A 7,269-nucleotide genomic window follows, 5' to 3' on the forward strand; every position below is an offset into this window, starting at 1 on the left:
AACGAAAGACATTGTTGAAACTATAGAACAAAAGCTGTGGACTGAAAAGAAAACATTCACAATACACATATTCAACAAAGCATTTGTATCCAACAGACGTAGAGAACTGTTCCAACTCAATAAAATTCCAAACAACCTTATTGGGTGAAAAATTTTGAAAAGATACCTCATATAAGATGGTATACATCAGCCAATATGCCCATGAAAAGAGGTCAAGATCATTATTTATCAGAGAAATGCAGACTAAAACTTTAATGAGATACTACTACATGCAGACTGGGCAAGATTAAAAGAACTGACAATGCCAAGTGTTGGAGAGAATGTGGAGAAACTAGAACACTCATTCACTATCGTTAGAAATGTAAAATATTGCAATCATTTTTGAAAATTGGGTGCATTTTCTTATAAAGTTAAATGCACAATTACTATACACCCCAGCAATTTACTCCTAGGAATCTATAGAAGAGAAATTAAAACACATATTCATATAAAAACTTCTATGTGAATAATAACAACAGCTTTATTCATAACAGTCCAAAAGTGGAAACAACCCAAATATCCATCAACCGATGAAAAAACAAATAGTACTATATTCATATAATAGAATATTATTCAGCAATAAAAAATAATAAATGATTGATACAACAACATGGATGAATCTCAAAAATATTATATTAAGTAAAAGAAGCCAGATATGAGTATATACCAGATGATTTCATTTATATGCAAAATTACAAAGACAAATCTCATCTATAATGACAGGAAGCAGGCCAATGATCACCTGGAGTAGGATGAAGGATGAATTGTGATGGGGCACAAATTAACTTTGGCTCTAATGTTCTATGTCTTAAATTGTGGTAGTGGTTACGTGTCCATTTAAATTTGTCAAACTCATAGAAATATACAATTACAAAAGGTGCCTTTCATCACGTTTAAACTATATTTCAATACAAATTAAATACAACTCTCTTTACAACATTTTTCATCCTCTCCCAATTTTCAGTTCTTTCCAAATGCTCTCACACATGATAGAACATGGCAGGAGTGAAGGAAACACATTGTCAAGAGAGAGAAGTGTTAGTTTGTCACTAGGATCTTTACCACCCTTTCAGTGGTCTCTTCTTCTTCTGTTTGTTCTCTATTAGAAATGTGTGACCTTCATAACCTGGCTGTACACACTCATGTATCTCTGCTTTTGTGAGAATTTAGCACTAAAACCTTTCCTTGAGTTAACTCAAGTCCATATCAGAGAAACGTCTGAATTTTACAGATATGTCTTATCAACTAGAGAAGAGGTAAAAAGCATTGTAAGAAAATGAGACAATGCTGCTTATGTCCTGTGTTCCTGTTTAATTGCCATGGGTACAGAATGACAGAGGATTGCGACATTACCTAATCTTGAAGAGCCGTGATGAAATCTGGAGCACAGAAGATTTAGCTCCCCTGGTTAAGAAAAAGAGTCCAGAGAACTCCTCATTTTCAATAAATTATCCATCCTTGTATGTTTCCCAGCACCAGTTAACACTAATATATTTAAGACAATTTAATCTTCTCATTTTACAGACAGGAGAAAGCTTTATTTTTGAAGTACAGAAAAGAAGAGAAAAAAACAAATGGAGGGAAGCAAGACGGACAGGTGACAGGAATAACACAGAATAAGTTATATAATTAGTCTTGCTTGCTTGGTTAACCCCTGATCCTGAACTTCTTTTGCTTTACAGAATTTGATAATAATGAACAATAAAAAAAAAAAAAAAAGAAAGAAAGAAAACAAAAGAAATTGAAAATATTGATTAATTTACAAAATCAAGGAGGATGAGCTAGATAAAAGAGTAAGGAGAGAAATCAGAGCATCGCAATCCACAATTAACATCAATTTTGAGGAGAGAGGCTGGAGAATGGAAGCTGACATCATGAAAAAAGTACAGAACATCTGAGAATCACTGCAGTATGTGTGAGAAAGATCACAATAGAATTGAGAGAGCTCTTAAGTTTTGCTTGGACATGAATTAGGGTACCATTTGATATGCTTTGAAAGATTCCAGTAACATCTGAATTGAAGTTTTAATTATTCTTGGTTATAACTTGGTATAATTGGAATATGATTTCCTATGGGTAGTATTTTCGAGAAACTTTGTGGTTTTATAGACTATAAAAAGAAAAAAAAAATTTTTCAAAAGGCAAAGAGAGAAAAGGAGAGAGAGAAATTGCATCTCTTGGGTGCTGTGCTGGATACTGAAACACTTTCAGTGAAAACAGAAGATTCCATTTAAACCAACGTTGGATTTCTATCATCTTAGCTTCCTTACTGGGTGAGACTTTCAGGGTTGGCTACAAAATGCTTGGATCCTTTCTTAGAAACTCAGTAACGGTGAAGAGCATGTTGAATCCCCTCCAGTTCTCTTATTTTACTATCTTTTCAAAGTTTTTATTTTGGAGGAGGTGACACAACTATTTTTTAACTATTTCACTTTTTTTTTTTTTCAGACATATCCTGACTACCGGAATGGCGAGACAGAGTGAAGGATATATTTTGTATATAAATATGTTTGAGTGTAGATAAACCATCGAGCTCACACATATAATAGCTTAAGTAAACATGGATTTAGAATATGAATACAGTGGTATAATGAATCCATAAGAGAAGATGACTCAGGAACCAGAAGAGTTTTTGCAGAGGCCTAATCCCATCTTCTGTGGGGTAACTGGGGAGTCCATATTTTAAGATATTTCATATTTCTAAACATATGTGATATCTAACTGAGGATGTTACAGAAGGATGGTTGTTTGGCATAGTACTAACAAGATACAGCTGAACTTGAGAATTTGTGTTAATATGATTCAACTTTTTACCCTGGATTTGGGGTTGGGTAGTCTGAGAAAATTCAGGCTATATAAGAGTCTAAGTTACCCTAAAAAAAAAAGAGTAATGCATCCTGAATAAGATTTAAATAAGTTTTCTTTGTAACATCCCCTTAATCCAGATAGCCTCTTTAGAAACTTATAAAAGTGCTTATGTATATTCAGAAATTCTCGATATCTCAAAACTTACTTTTACTACTTCTAGAGAGGATTTCCAAACTTATTTTTTATCCGCTTTATAAAATATTAAACTGAAATTTTCTTGAAAAATGGAAGAAAGGGTTTCTTTTCTATTAGATTATAAATGATACCTTTTTCTCACTTACTGAGCTGACTAAACCAGAACAACTGTGCCTTCTGCTTAGAGATGGATCATAAATCACAGCAAGGCCTCTTTTCTCCCAATTTGCACACAATATTAAATAATGCAATATAATTTGAGTGCTCACTGTCAAAAAAGCTATGAAGGTCACCCACAGAATTCTAGTCTATATCTATCTTTCTAGCCATGAATCACCTTCTGATAAAAATCACTTAACATTTAGAGATAGTATTTAGGGTAAAATTTTAACCACAGCATAAAGGCCTTGAATCAACAACAACCAAATTATATTTTCTTGAAATATTCAGTATTTATGATCTATTTAAAGGACACATGAGCTTGACAGTAAAGGCAGGAAAAATAAATACCTGCCATGACCCAGTGACTGAAAGAGAAATAAGGATCACTATATCTACCCATATTTTCTCTCTTACTGTTTATTTACCTTAAATAAATTTTCTGTTTTCCTGTTACTTCATCCTATTATCTTATGTCGAATGTGTTATTGGTGGCTAACATTACAATTCTCTATAACTTAGAGAATATCAAGGGGCCGATCACAGAACTAGAAGTAGAATGGATGTAGTAACAGATCAGGAAATACTTATACGTTAGAGCTTATTTTATGCCAAGCCATTTTCCAAGCACTTTACTTATATTAATTCATTTAGTCTTTCTAAGAAGATAGGGGTTGATACCTAAAAATATAATAATTTAAAAAAAAAAAAGCCTTGAGGAAGCAAAGAGAGGTTAGTAAGTTGTCAAGGGTCAGAGAGCAAGCATATAATGAAAGTGGAGTTTTTCCCAGGCAGGTCTGGCTCCAAAGTCCTCCTTTTAACCTCACCGTTATAGGGATCCTGATCAAATGTTGGGTTGGACTCCATGTGGTAACTTGATTTTCCAAGGATATCGCAAATACCATTGGAAAGATCAGGGCATAGGATTCATAGGAGAGGTGCTTGCACAGCAGGCTGGATCAACGACAACATGGAATTGAACTACCCTGTAATGAGACACCTGCCATAAATATTAAACTCATCAACTTTTTAAGGGAGAAGCCATGAGTGTTTTATTTTGTTTATAGAATAATTGCATTATGCCAGGCAGAAACATTTGTCGCTGTTGTAGTTTGAAATTTAAATATCATCTAATTGTATAATTTGATATTGGGCCAAAAAAGGATGGAATTGTAGTAGATAGGTTTTCTTTAAGTTGGATGCACCAAGTCTTTGAAAACTCTTTCTAAATTTTGCAATTCAGTACCTTATGAGACCCTGAATCCCTTTATAAAATCATAGCCAAATCATTTTTTCTTAAAATATTCAGTGTTCATAATTGATTTAAAGGAAATATGAGCTTGGTAGTAAAGCTTAGAAGCATCCACAAGAAATACATATTCATATCAAATGATTGAATCAAAATCTAGTGATCTGCAACAATGTGAGCCTACTTCATGCCACAATATTATACACTTAAAATGGTAAATTTTATGCTTTGTATATTTTATAATTTTTAAAATTTAAAAAAATTTAAAAGCTAGCAATGTGAAAAAAGCAGGTCCTTTGCAGAAAGGATTTTACTGAGGGTAGCACATGTACATCTGTATCCTAGAGGAAACAGTGCAGAGGTTCTAGAAGTAGCTTCCAGAAGCCAGCACCCATGCAGTTAGCTATGCGAACTTCAGTCAGTTGCCATCAGCAGTGTCACAACCGCATCAATTCTGGAACATAATTTTGTGAGTTATTCCTATTGCATAGCTTCAAAATCTAGTCCTATCATCCTTCTAAGAACCCAGTGAGCTACATAGTATCTTTCAATACATTTATTTCTGCTCAAACAAGTTTGAGTAGTTTTTGATATTTGTAACAATGATTGCTGATGAAAACAATAAGTTTAAATACTATGTGTCAGTATTTAGTTTATGCTAAGTACTGCATTAAATTATTAATCCATATTTTGTTATTTAACAATCACAGAAATAAAAAGAGATGCAAACTATGATTATCCTCTTTACAGATGAAGAAAATTAAGCCGAGTGGGATTAAGTAATTGTCCAAAGCCACATGGCTAGAAAATGGAAGAGCCAAGACTGAAAGGCAGGTTTACTTAATGTCGGTGCCTATGCTCTTAACCACTGTTTTATAAAAGTTACTGATTGATATTCTTACATTAATATATTCCAGCAGTACCACACTTCAGAGGCTTAAAAGAACTAATATAAGATTTGAAACTGATAACAACTGAACCTAAGGTCTGAAGAGGTGATTTGCAGATTGTGTTCTTCCCTATCAGAGATTCATTCTTCTTGCTAGAGATTATTCTTTTATAAGATAAGAGGTGGGACTAAGAGCCAAGATTCTCTACAGCTGTGTTATTCCATAGCTCCACCTCTCTAATTAAAAGGCTCTCTTCTTATCCGCCTTGTTAAGAAGAAAATGTGCAAAAAGCTACTAACTGCAGACCTTTGAAGCTGTCTTCACACCCTCCTCATCCCTCTCCTCCCTATGACTGGATAGAGTGATGTTCTGATTAAAAGTCCAAGGAACATTTTCATCTGCCAGCCAGATGATCCAAGGTCAGGTTTCAGAAGCTGTCGTGTAACTCCTGGTTGAAATCAATAGTACATGTCCCATATTTAGTAACATACAAATACAAATAAGCACGAATCACCTTGGATGACATCTGGTCCTTTGATTTCATAATAGAAATGACAAAGGGTTATATTTTTCTCAATGTCATTTTATAAAGACAAAGTATTCCCCGCGGTAGGCTTTGGACCCAGGTATGAGAATGGTCATTATTGCTGAACGCCACGATTCTCCTTGAGACTCAAGTGTTACTGTAGAGGCCACGTTTTTTTTTTTTTTTTTTGGCCTTGAGCAACCAGTTCAATCAGTACTCACGTATCAGTTCTTTTTTCATCATGACTGCTGTATCAACTCTAATAATGATACTTCGATCACCCACCTACTGCCAGACTAGGAACTCCAAGTTAGAGACTGTGTCATCCCACTGTAGTATTTGAAGATGGCTGAATATTGATAATAATAAAAATATTAATACCTGTACTATTTATTTATCTATGCCCGGTATTGGAATAAGAGGTCTACAAGCATCATCACCTCTATAAGTATGGCAACCTTATATGATAGGCATTATTATTATCATCTTTATTGTATATATGGAGAAACCGAGGCTTGGAGAAGAGGAATAATTTCCCGAAAGTCACACAGATAATGGCCCTAACTCCATGCTCTTAACTCATCATTATTGAGATAATACTTCTCATTGAGAATCAGTCTTCCTAAAAGATACATGAAATAAAATCTTGTTTAGAAATTCTAACAGAATATCTGAGCTCATCCAGGACACATTACTAAAGAAAGTTTCTTTCTTTCTGAGAATGTCATCCATTTAGACTGGCTTGCAATACTGAGAGATACATGTGGATGTGCCAACGTTGACTTGGTAGTGGAAATGAGGCACGACCAAAGAGCACATGAAGACAGAACAGTAATTTAATGTCAGGTGCAGTCCCAGGGGCAAAGGTTAGATTGGGGACCAAAGGCAAGGTCACTTGCTGGGTATCCAAATGAAACATGCCAAGTAAAGAAAGAACTCATGAAATCATCAATTAGCAATAACAAAAACAATAGCAAAGTAGCTAGAAATTCGTCCTTATCAAATGATTGCAGAGTGGTTCAACGCAAAGACAAAAGATAACTTCATGGTTTCAGAACTGTTTTTGAAGAGCTTGAATCATGCCTACTCACTGAGGTGTGACTCTGTATCTGAAAAAAATAAGCTTAATCATAGCTGGCATAGAAGGAATGGACAGACTTCACAATTAGATGAGAAAATGTTTACAAAGACTATTACAACATATATATATTTAAAAAAAAAAAAAAAAGTCTGTGATTCTAAATTGGAGGAGCCCAGATTTTGAAACAAGTATCTGAGTATAAGCAAGGTTTATACTCAGGCTTATAAATCTTGGTAGATATTTCTATTAAGCCTTATTCCACAAGCAAGCAACTGTCTGCTTCAGAATTAGGCCTTGCCAAATAAGCCCACCAGGTTGGGAG

This window comes from Pteropus alecto, unplaced genomic scaffold (assembly GCF_000325575.1).
Source record: "Pteropus alecto unplaced genomic scaffold, ASM32557v1 scaffold71, whole genome shotgun sequence".
NCBI lineage: Eukaryota > Metazoa > Chordata > Mammalia > Chiroptera > Pteropodidae > Pteropus > Pteropus alecto.